Here is a 13,234-nt window from a genome sequence, read left to right as displayed (position 1 = left end):
AGACAAACTTAAGACAAACTTAAGACAAAATCCTGTCTTAAGTCTGTCTTAAGTCTGTCTTAAGTTTGTCTTAAGTCTGTCTTAAGTCTGTCTTAAGACTGTCTTAAGTCTGTCTTAAGTTTGACTTAAGACAAATTTAAGACAAAATCCTAACTTCTCCTAATCCCAAAAGTGGTAAGTTTAGGATTTTGTCTTAAATTAGTTCTCTAGAAATTAGAATTTCTAGAGAAACAATTTGTTGCAGAAGAATAACAGTTTATATCTTCTAATGATATACAAGTTAAGCTAAAACTGCAAACCCTTTAATTTGAATACAATACATTGCTTACTTTAAGAGCGAATCTTTATATATGCAAACAGAAAGTTAATTTCCAGTTTAATGCTAATAAAGCAGGTTGTATTTTTGCTAACTATCTACTTATTATGGACAAGATACAGATTCCTGCCATTCATTCCTCAAGCAGCTTCATTCTTTTATCCTCCACAGATATAGCTCACGAATTCCAAGACTTTTATTCAAACCTATACAGGAAATCCCACAATACTCCTGATGAAACAATTACCTAATTCCTTTCTTATTGTAACTTATCCACGCTACCCCTTACAGATATAGATATTTTGATTCCTCTCTAACTATTGAAGAAGTTTATGCTCAAAATCCAAAAGTATGTCTGGTCTGATAGAATCCCAGCAGAATTTTACAAACTTTTTCTACTCAAATAGGCCCGGTCCTCCTATCCTTGTTTCAAGATTTTGCTTTTAATGCTTCTGATGAGGGTACATTCAAATAGGCCACAATGATTGTGCTTCCCAAACCAGATAAGGACCACACTTTAATCTCACATTTTCACCCCATTTCCCTTATTAATCAGGACTGTAAAATATATGCAAAAATCATCGCACCTAGACTTTCCCAGGTACTAAATCAACTTATTTACCCAGACCAAACTGGCTTTATGGAAGGAGGGTTATCAGCATTTAATACTAGACTTGTCTGTCATACTACTGCTTCAGCATCTATAATAAAACACCCTAATTGTCTTTGAGCTCTAGAAGCTGAAAAGGCATTTGATAAAGTTAATAGGAAATTTGTATTCTTCACGCCAAACGACTATATATGTTATTGGCATCACTTCTAAACCATTTACTTTATATAGAGGCATGAGACAAGGCTTCCCTCTTTCACCCCTATTATTTTAATTAGCCTTTGAACCTTTATTATGTCTTTTATGTAATTCGTCTGACAATACAGGCATTGAAGTTAATAACATTGTTTTTTAAAACTTTGGCTTATGCTGACAATATTTTACTCTATATTAGTGACTCCATAACCACTATACCCAGTATATTGCGCATTATACAGGATTACTCTTCACTCTCAGGATAAATATTTGAATATTAATCAAACTGAATTTTTTCCCCTCAATGTCTATTGTACTCCATATATGATTATTAATACCAACATTATTGCAATTTATCTTCTCTAAAGTACTTAGGAATTTATTTTTAAAATTCAATCAACAGCACTGTTGATATAAATTGTAAAAAAATAAACTCTCATGTTACAGAGAAATTAGACAAATGGTCTTCCTAGAACTTATCCTGGTGGGGGAAACTAGAAGCAATTAAAATGGTAATTACTCCTCAAATATTATTCAAGCTTTCAATGCTGCCTTTGTCATTTCCTACGTCCTTTTTTAAGACCCATAATACAATTCTCATTAAATTAATCTGTAATAACACACCACCTGCAAGAATTAAATATAAAACATTACAACTTTCAAAACTTAAAACTGTTTTTGGTATTTCTTATTTCTTTTTTTTAACTGCATAGAATTTTCATTGGTTTGCAAGCTGAGACATTAGTAACATAGTAAATTGGGTTCAAATTAAAAGGAATATTGCTGCTCGTTTACCTGCCATCCTTACCATGGACCTTTGCAAATTAGAATTTATCAATTCTGAATCTAACAAAATATGCTCTTTCTAAGGTTGATGCGTTAGCTCATAATACAATTATTAATTCTAAAAAAGCATCACTTTGGTGTAATTCTAAGATCAAATTACATTCTCCTATCTCTCCTTGGTCTACATAGATTGATGCTCGGATATTTTATATTTTTGACATTTGTTATAACAACAAGTTTCTATCCTTTTCAGATTTGCAATCCAAATACCATATTCTAGTATCTGCATATCATCATTTCTCAATACTTATAATTGCTCCATTCCTTACCCTTCATGTTTAGATATGGAGCTTTTCCTTAATGTACATAGAATCTATGGACATATTGCATCTAAAACATATAACAAATTAATGCTTACTAATTCTTCCAAACTCACTCAGTTGTGTCAATTGTGGAATCCTATTCTTAAAACCAATTATACCACACTCAGTGTGAAGAAACTTTGGCTCAGCAATATTTATAGTTGGTTACCTTCCTCTATCCTGTCAAGTTATATGATGCACACCTTTCTTACAAATAAGATTTTTGGCATTGTAATTCAGAATCTGGTACGCTGAACACAATTTTTTGATTTTCTGCTAGTTTTTCAATTTCGTAGAAATGTTTGGGAAGAAAACTCTGATATATTTAAGTTTGATATACCCCTAACTTTTTTACCATTATTATAAGCAAATAATTCTCCCTCCCTAAACCTTTATCATACATGACTATGACATTTTTTGAACTTCCTGTTTCATGTGCAATCAAATCTATCACCATTAACCCTGGGCGTGACACTGCGCTTCGCCCACGTAGTGTACGTAGCGCTGCCTGCTTCGCAGTTTTCGAAGTAGGGGAAGCAGGCTAGCGCTACGCACACGCCAGGGCGAAGCGTAGCTGCCTGCCGCTGCCACACGCCCGCGCATGCGCATTTCTTGCGAGAAATGCGCATGCGCGGGCGTCTGCACATGCGCATTTGTCAGAAGAAGTTGGAAATGGAAGAGGGAGCCCCGGAGACGCCGCGCTTCAGGTAAGTTTCTTTACTTCCTATTTATTTTACATGCGGGGTTTGATTTAAAAGGAGGGCGGGCGGGAGGCGGGTGGCGCGTAGTGGGGCTACGCATAGCGCGCGAGTGTGCGTAGATTTGGGCACACTACGCGCTGCTTCACGTAGCCCCACTACGCCCACCCTTAATCACCATGAATTGGAAATCTGCTAACCTTTTATCTACATAAGTCTGGCGGGATTGGATTATTTATATACGGAAAGGAATTGATTTATCTTTTAACAAAACTAAAAAATCTCCTTTAATTTGAACTCATATGGAAAACATTGGATGAATATATTACTAATTGAACAATTTTGAATATACCCACTTTTTAATGTTTTCAATTCAGTATTCCATATGTAACCCTTTCTATGTTTTTCATTTCTATTTCTTTTTTAGGTTATTATTCATTTCAATATTTACAAGTCACATGTATATCATTGTTGTAACTGTTTACCACAATTGTTTCTGTTTTTTTTGTTTGTCTCTTCATCTATTTGTAAAGCTTAATACAATTTTTGAACTGGAAGAAAAACACCAGGGCCAATGAATGAGATGCAAGGAGTTCTCAGTTTAAAGTTAATGCTATGGTGTATATAGAACATGCATATTTAGAAGGTAATCCTACTGAGAGTACTGCAGTCCTGTAGTCCACAGTAAAAGATGGTATTCAAGTGAAAAAGTATACAAATGCAACAAGGTATGCGGTAGGTTGATTCTCACACTGTTATGCAAGTTTAATTGGATAAGTCAGAGAGTCTCCTTAAATTTTTACGATAACAAAAGGCAAGATTATGTGGCTCAATGGCACATCAAACTATTATAAGTCAAGTCTGTTTTGACAGATCAGTGAAGAGTAGAAGAAGTGGAATGAAAAAATAAATTATCCATTTTTGTCCAAGGCAGTATTTTGTCAATATATCAGCAGTTAGTATCAGCATAGTGGTAGGAAACGTTGCACTATCTGCCATTATCTAGTGCTCTAGTTGTTCTGTCAGAGTACTTCAGCACTGTTGCAGCTCTTTGGCAAATATGAAGGTCCTGCTCTGACCACTGTGCAGGTGACCTCATCCTTGAATAAGGGTAAGCCACCTGTTCAGTGGTGAATTTCTGCCCAAAATACGCCCACTGCAGGGGCACATTTGTCAGAAATTAATGCCAGGCGGGTGACCATGTCACATCAACGTACTTGCCATTATTTTTAAAAAACAACCAACCAACATGAGGGTTTGTTTATTAAAAGCAATGAATCATAGGACCTGACTTATACTGAGCTTTTCATTTGCGGAGGGCTCCTGCACTGCCATACCCTGATTGAGGCCCTTACTCATTTACCTGAAATATTCTTGTTTAGTTTTGGATAAAAATGGGGCAAGGTCAATACGTCTTCTCAACTTCGGATACAAACTATGGGGTGCATGATCATCTTCAACTGGATAAGGATATTGTTAAAAAAAAAAAGAAAAATCAGAGCTATATTTATCATATTGTCAAGACTAGCTGGTATCAGCTGGTATAAATAATTGACACTCTATGTTTCCTCATCCTCACTTCAAATTGCTTATCTCAAGTCTTTAAAACAACTTCCAGAAAGGCACTTTAAAAATGGCCATGGTAATGCTGGTGTAGTCTTTACATCTTTGTTGTCTTCCTTGGTGAACACCAATGACAGGCCAGAATCAAGGCTATAAAGATTCCACACATATATGAGCAGTTCTTTGTCGCCCTGCTCTAGCAATTACCATGACTTGTGCCCAGCGACCAGTAAGTGATAATGCTGATGATAGAGATTGTATCAGAAGCTCCTCGTTCAGAGATGTAGTCAAAGATGGCTGCAGTCTTTCAGAACAAAAGCATCATTGGAGCCAGGGAACAGACTCATGTTGGTCCTGTAGAGCAAACATTTACAAAATGTCAGAACTCAAGCTGATACAGTATAATTGGCCAATATGAAATATGCACCAAAATGTACTTCTAATTTATTGATGCTCTCATTATGGACTTAGTTTTGTTGTGTTCCAAGCTTTTTAAAGAATGCTTTGGCACATTCATGAATCAGCAAATACTGAATGTGAATAGTTGTTCAGCAGCATTATTTCTTTATTTTTAATCATTAGGATACAATTAGATATTTTAAACTCTTGTCAACTTCATATATACCGATGAGTAGGCCCTCAATTTCGTGTGGCAAGTTGCCACATTCCGTGCCATGTTTCTAAATGACTTCCTCAATCACTTTAACATATCATTAATCAATAGTAACCATCAAAACTCGTTGTATTAAAGCAAGAAAAATGTATTATAATTGTGTGTTTATAATAAATTCAGTTTTGTGCCCATATTTATATCTTCATGCCAACACATGTTTCACAAATATAATCGGTTTCTCAAGGCAAATCTTACGTTTCGTATTCACTTAATAATCAGGGCAAGTATTATAGTTTACAAATGTTGATGGCTCATTCATTGTGAATATGAATACATTTATCTGCGAGGGGTTTAAGAGGTAGCAGGACAATGGCGCTTAGGCAGGTAACCGGTATAGTGTATAAAGAGAATGAAGAACAAGTGCTTCATGGTGCAACCAGGGCAGAGGAAAAACCCTAAACCTCTGAATGAGTTATGAGCCAAGGGGCCCAAAACACTGGAACTAAAAAGCAAGTCCTGGGCACCCGTAATAGATAAAACAGATATTACAATAGTGAAAATTATAAGGAGGTCGACACCGGTAGTTCCATGAAAGCTGTTTTATGTACAAAGTATTCGTGAAAAGAACAACGCCAGCCGACACGTGTTTCATCAACAGGTCACTGCCCGTGACTCTTCAGGGCTGGAAACAATATAATGTGAAACATAATATGAGAAACAACAATGTGAATATGTATGTGATGTTTATCAGTGGAGATAGTGAGGTGAAAAAAACGACACCCAATTAAAAGTGGAAACCCTAATTGAAACTTTCCAGTAGAAATAACGCTGGTTTATAAAATATTGTAGTGTGAACATGGCAGAAATTAAAATTGAAAACGAGTGTGCCCTATGGGAGAAAGATATTTTTTACAAATTGGGAAGAGCATGCATACGGAGCATAAAACTAAATGAAACAACAGCAAGAGAGCAAAACCGCATGGGTTGAATGTGCAGAGTGAAAAAATGGCGCATTTGGGTGACATATTGTATGCAACACGATAATAACAAAATAATGTAGTCAGCAAAGCAAAATAACGATACATATTGGAGACAAAAACAAATATCTACAACTGAGCAGCTATTAAATATAGCTGAAAGGTTAACGCAACATAAGATAACATGTGATCAAAAGACATAATTAAGTGCAGGTCTCCATTTAAAGAAAAATATAAAATTGGCTAATTACAGATCAAACATTTATATTACGGTTGAAGGCACGTGATCCAAGAGGGGGTGAGCAGAATAAAATGAATGCACCACCCCACAAGAAAGAATGGCATGTTGAAGAACAAGAATACAATAAAAGAGGGCTTAGCGTGGTATTTAAAGACTGTTACTACGTGAGAGGGAACAAAACGAAGTGTAGGGGGAGGGGGCTGTCAGGCAGGGGACTAAGCGAACAGTGTGTGAAACGGCATGCACAAAATTGAGAAGTCGGCGGACAGAATCGAGGAGGGAAAAATTATTTTACCTGAAAAGGCGTACAATTGAAATCTAAAATCGGAAAAGGAGAGATGACAAACATGTGCTGTATAAGCCAAATGACAGAAAAACAAAGGGAGCAGTGAAGTGAAAGTGAAACGTGAGTACGGGGTAGTGAGGACTCACCGGGAACCGGTGAGAAATCCGACCCGGTTAACGGGTAGTAACGAGAGCCGGAGGTATGGCTGTTGAAAATTGCAAAGGTAACACGGGCGGGTGTGTCCGTGAATGCGCTGGGCCTGAAAGGAAGCACGAGTATCGTTAAATACACTGCAACAGTGTAAATGGGCCAAAATAAGATCAAAACTCCAGAACCGCGAGGGTTGGTTCCAATGAGGTACCTGAGAATGCAGGATCCAGCCTGTGCTCGTCTCGGAATGAGAATGGGAGGCCGAGTGAAACCAGGAAGTGGTTTATGACTCGGAGGAAGTTAAAAGACTAGAGCGCTAAATGTGCTCAAAATCAGTGTCTACAGGAAGTGATGAGCAGTGAAGGTAACGTGTGGGAGTGAAGTGAAACATGAAAATAGACGTTGCATAAAACACGGCTGGAGAAAGAAAAGGCAATTGCGTATGGAAAATAAATGATCCTAAGGTACGTATTGACGATGTTGCGTCTAGAAAAAAACATAACAGTAACAATGGTATAGCTAGATCAATCTGTGCAATGTTTACAGTACAAATGTAAGAAGCATTGACATGTGTATTCATTAACACTGGCAGGTTACAATCGGAAATGCCAGAAGGAATGTTTCTCGGAGGACAGTTCTTCTGAGTCAGTGGACATAATCATGAGTACAAAAATTATCTAAGAGTTTGAACACGGGGAAACAGGAAAAGTAATACTGCATACACTTCGGCTAGTGCTATGTATGTATAAAACAAGAACTGTATTCTAGTGGCAAGCAGGCTGTTGATATGTATAGCGGACATCAAACCAAAATTCATCAAAAAACAGTAAAGTCAACTAAACAAATAAGACACAGTGAGTGGAGCAAGAAAGTAGAGCATGATGTAATGATGAAGGAGCAAAACGAGGGTGAAAAATGGAGAAAATGCTGAGTATCAAGCACAGAAATAATAAAGGGAAAGAAAAAATGAATTGAGAGGGGTATGGGAGATGACTAGAAGAAAGCCACTTGTAACAAACGCTATTTCTAGTTAGAAAAAGATGAAAAGGTCGACAGGATCAGTAGAGGTACTAAGTGCCTGAAAAGTATTGTAATTCATGGTCAGTGTTATGGTCATGTCTCACAGTGTGCAGGCGCATGATCCAAGTAGCCTCAAGGAGTCTCAGTCTGAGTTCACGGTACCCCCCTTATGTTAGGTTGGGCAACGTCAATTCCAAAAAAGGAGAATCTCTTGTGTGTGCCCTGCGATGGGCATGACGCCATATGTAGTGCCATAGGGTAAGGGGTGTCTTGTTGGTGGATCGCCCTGGCGTGTTCACCAATGCGGTCTTTGAGGGCCCTGATGGTGCTACCAACATACTGACTCTGTTAAGTGCACTCGAGTACGTACACTACAAATTTGGTGTTGCAATTAATGTTCATTTTGATTTCATAGCGACGTTCGTGGTGACTCTTAAATTCCTTGATTCCATTGTGTGCCCATTTGCAGACTCCACAATATCCGCATTTGTGAAACCCTTTGGTATGTGGAGTGAGCCAGGTGGTGGTGTTAGCCGAGTGTGGAACAGTGGGACTCAGTCTATTCCTCAGCGTCCTGCCGCGTCTGTATGTAATGAGGGGTTTTGCGGTGATATTTTCACTCAATGCTTTGTCGGTTAGTAGGATGTTCCAGTGTTTCGTAAGGCTCTTTCTCGATCACTGTGCTGAGATCATTGTAGTCTATTATCAGCCTGGTTTGCGTGGTATGGGGTGCCTTGCGTGTCTTGGGTCGCAGTGTACTGTTTATGTTTGCCTTCTTTATTCTGGTCGTGGCCTTGTCGATCGTTCTTTGTTTATAGCCTCGTTTGAGGAATCTGTCTTCCATGTCTGACATACAGTTGATGAATTCAGGATCCTCGCTACAATTCCTACGTGCTCTCACGAGTTCACCATAGGGAATGGACTCTATTTAATGTGCAGGGTGGGAGCTGTCCGCACGAAGGATGGCATTACAAGAGGTCTCTTTACGGTACAATTTACTATGTAGAGAATTGTTTTTAACATAGAGTTCCAAGTCAAGGAATATAATGCGAGATGTGCTGTGGTTGCATGTAAATTTCATGTCCATGTCATTGGTGTTGATGTTGTTGCAGAAATCATCAAGTTCTCCTTGGGTTATGGACCAGAGGAGAAGACAATTGTTGATATATCGAACCAGTAAATGATAGAATTAGTCCATTGTGCACCTCTTTCGCCCCAGATCCAAATTGCCTCTAATGAGCCCATGTAGAGGTTGGCGAAAGACGGTGAGAACCTTGAGCCCACGGCTACTCCTTTGGTTTGCTTGTACCATTTCTTATCGTAAATGAAGCAGTTATTTTTGAGTATGAAACTTCCTGGTTTCACTTGGCCTCCCATTCTCATTCTGAGACGAGCACAGGCTGGATCCTGCATTCTCAGGTACCTCATTGGAACCAACCCACGCGGTTCTGGAGTTTTGATCGTATTTTGGCCCCTTTACACTGTTGCAGTGTATTTACCGATACTCGTGCTTCCTTTCAGGCCCAGCGCATTGACGGACGCACCCGCCCGTGTTACCTTTGCAATTTTCGACAGCCATACCTCCGGCTCCCGTTACTACCCGTTAACCAGGTCAGATTTCTCACCGGTTCTCGGTGAGTCCTCACTACCCCGTACTCACGTTTCACTTTCACTTCACTGTTCCCTTTGTTTTTCTGTCATTTGGCTTATACAGCACATGTTTTTCATCTCTTCTTTTCCGATTTTAGATTTCAATTGTACGCCTTTTCAGGTAAAATAATTTTGCCCTCCTCGATTCTGTCCGCCTGACTTCTCAATTTTGTGCATGCCGTTTCACACACTGTTTGATTAGTTCCCTGCCTGACGGCCCCCTCCCTCTACACTTCGTTTTGTTCCTGCTCACGTAGTAACAGTTTTTAAATACCACGCTAAGCCCCCTTTTATTGTATTCTTGTTCTTCAACATGCCATTCTTTCTTGTGGGGTGGTGCATTCGTTTTATTCTGCTCACCCCCTCTTGGACCACGTGCCTTCAACCGTAATATAAATGTTTGATCTGTAATTGGCCAATTTTATATTTTTCTGTACATGGAGACCTGCACTTAATTATGTCTTTTGATCACGTGTTATCTTGTGTTGCGCTAACCTTTCAGCTATATTTAATAGCTGCTCAGTTGTAGATATTTGTTTTTCGTCTCCAATATGTATCGTTATTTTGCTTTGCTGACTACATTATTTTGTTATTATCGTGTTGCATACAATATGTCACCCAAATGCGTGCATGCACCACTTTTTCACTCCGCACACTCAACCCATGCGGTTCCGCTCTCTTGCTGTTGTTTAATTTAGTTTTATGCTCCATATGCATGCTCTTTCCAATTTGTAAAAATATCTTTCTCCCATAGGGCACACTCGTTTTCAATTTTCATTTCTGCCATGTTCACACTACAATATTTTATATACCAGCGTTATTTCTCCTGGAAAGTTTTAATTAGGGTTTCCACTTTTAATTGCGTGTCGTTTGTGTCACCTCACTATCTCCACTGATAAACATCACGTACATATTCACATTGTTGTTTCTCATATTATGTTTCACATTATATTGTTTGCAGCCCTGAAGAGTCACGGCCAGTGCCCTGTTGACGAAACACGTGTCGGCTGGCATTGTTCTTTTCACTAATACTTTGTACATAAAACAGCTTTCATGGAACTACCGGTGTCGACCTCCTTATAATTTTCACTATTGTAATATCTGTTTTATCTATTACGTGTGCCCAGGACTTGCTTTTTAATATGAATAAATTTGTTTTCTATTTTCTGTGAAAATTAAAAATCCTCACTCTATCTAAATAAATCCCATCATGTTGGAAAATTACAATTTCTATGAATTACTTACTTTTCATTCCTAACATAAAAAAACAACAAAGAAACAGCAGTCTCAGGGTATCAGTCTAATGGCCTAATGCTTAGTATTGTAGTAATTACTTCATAGCTTCTTTTTTCATATTGCATGCGTCATATTCCCAGTCATTTCAAGCGTTCATCACAAACTTATATTCGTGATTCAACGCATCAGTGAATCACCAACCACTGTGCATGCATGACCTGATCAATGATCTACAAATCGTCAAAAGAAGCACCATTCCATGCGATACGTTTATTACTCTTCACTTTGGCGATTGTTCATATTTCTTCAAAACAGTCATACTTGTTACAAGTGCCCGGTCCACTTATGATTGCATATGCATATATGAGTTGGTCCCTTTTGATTCAGTATGCATTAAAGTGTTATCAGCTTGCTTATGCCAACTAATGGCCTAATAATACAAGTTGTTTTCTTTTGCTTTAAGGAAATGAATTAAAAACTTATCAATGAAGTCATACCTCTGTAGAGGCAGAGTAGGACGAATATGGAGCAAATCGTTCATAAGAAATGGCTGTTTGCATATTACTTAATATTAATATGGCTTCAGCCCCATAAAAGGGGCACCCAAGCGCCTACTCTATGGTCATATTGTCTTGTGGTACTTTTGACCATAAGTCCTTATATAAGGGGAATGAAAGGAAATGTACCCAGTACTAACATTACAGAATTACTTTTATGATTATGACGTTAATTAACTGAGAGTCACAAACGTTTAATACATTAAGGGGTATATTCACAAGAACGTGTGATAACTACCGCAAGAGTAGCTTAACGCAACTCTCAACATCGAAGCCTATCGCTGGAAAATTACGCGCATCCCATGACAATGTGGCACAAAGTGCAACACCGACACTGCAGAACAGGGGACACAACTGGGTCCGTCCATGCGCAGTAACAGGCCAATCACATTGGACAGTGTAGGGAACTGTGAGATGCATATGTCCGGGTACAACCTCCCATCATTCATGTAGTCCAAATGTCCACTGCCCCAACTCAAATTGCCAGCACCGCCCAAACAGTCATGCTGTACATTGTTACACAGTCTGCATGTCCACAAGAACAATGTGCCAACATAAATGTCAACACAATGTCAACATGCATCTCCCCTTCACATTGCAGAGGGACAAACAACACCTCCAGCAGGTCACACCAGACAACCCATCAGTGATGCCGGAGACGACCACCACACCTTCGACACTGATGCCCTACAACAGCCCTTGGACATCCCACGCAACCCACCACCAGGACCAGAGCAGACAACTCACTTAGAGGAGAACCCAGCCCCTGCAACAGACCACACAGCATGAAGCACCCGCAAGCATGGCTGGCGCACAACACTTCACCGACCCACACATGGCACACCAATGCCAGGTGTCAGAATGCCAAAAGGAGGTGGCCCAACAGGTGCGGGTGTGGTCCGAACCCATGGCAGGCGTAACAGAACACATACGTGGGTGTCCATTACCCTTCAGGGACATCCTACAACCCACAAAAGGGACCCACACTGCCATAGAGACACATGCAGATGCACATTCCCAGTAAAGACCCATGTCCAGGGGCACGCACATATCAGTCACACACCCACGTTGGCTCTGCGTACGATGGCACAGTCCCCTTCCCTTACGAATTGAGTGGGTAATTACAAAGCTACATGTCCAAGCTCTAACCCGCTGCCTGCGGTGACATGTCTGTGTCCGCTGTACACAGCACAATGTAATGTCGTAGGGCCCAGGGCCCTCATGCATACAACAAGACCATAGGGACACACACAGATATTATGTTGAACTGACTATGGGCATGTGCGCCCGGCCCCTTTATTGGCAGGGCCACATGTACAGTGACGCCTGTGCTGGATGTGTGTGGGGTGGGTGCAAGCCATCCCGCAGGGAGTTGTTGGTGCTGGCAATAAATACAACAGTTAACACAATGAATACAGAAACAGACAACACCAGCAATACAGGGTCAACTGCGGAGAATCATGGAGGTAGCCTGAGCAAGTCCAGAGGGCACACAATGAGCAAACAAAAGTGTCCGTGACTTGCAGTGCGCTGAGTCTGGGGCACCCACCAGAGCTGAGCACGCTCATGTGAAGAGAATGTCTAGGATTCTGTCCCTTCGGGACCTACATGATACAGCTGCAGTGGGGGGGTGTTGCACCTGCATCATCTTCCTAATCATCGTCCCCGGTCTCCCAGACCGCCTGAGGTGACATTGCTGCATGAACCCACCACAGTATATAACCAAGACAGTAATGGACGATGATTCATGGTGCACTGAGTAAGTGGCACCTGGAGTGCTGAGCAGGGGATCAGGCAGAAGATGGCATCCATGACATGTGGAGGCAATTCCATCAGTCTGCCAGTACAACCATTTCGACACAGGCATATTGCGGTTGGAGTCGGTCCTGGCGGTGGTGGCGTATGCCTCCTGCAGTGATACGACGTCCAGGCCGGTCAGGACTCGATTTGATGTGTGAGCCCTGATGGGCCACA

General features: G+C 40.2%; 1 long non-coding RNA gene across 3 annotated transcripts in view; it reads right to left on the bottom strand.

Moving 5' to 3' along the window:
• The window catches only part of LOC146856984 (uncharacterized), a 266,518-nt gene extending 259,461 nt beyond the window's left edge, over positions 1 to 7,057 (bottom strand). For 2 of the 3 annotated variants that reach the window (XR_014979517.1, XR_014979518.1), the window contains exons 1-2: positions 7,009 to 7,057; positions 6,794 to 6,906 (exon numbers count right to left, since the gene is read on the bottom strand). This is a non-coding gene — a long non-coding RNA (uncharacterized LOC146856984). Of the gene's footprint in view, positions 1 to 6,656; positions 6,680 to 6,793; positions 6,907 to 7,008 lie in introns of all 3 variants that reach the window. The other variant, XR_014979519.1, reaches the window with a different exon arrangement.
• Positions 7,058 to 13,234: the final 6,177 nt, after the last annotated feature.

This window comes from Triturus cristatus, chromosome 3_2 (genome assembly GCF_964204655.1).
Source record: "Triturus cristatus chromosome 3_2, aTriCri1.1, whole genome shotgun sequence".
Lineage (NCBI taxonomy): Eukaryota > Metazoa > Chordata > Amphibia > Caudata > Salamandridae > Triturus > Triturus cristatus.
This window is presented reverse-complemented; position numbering and strand designations above follow the sequence as displayed.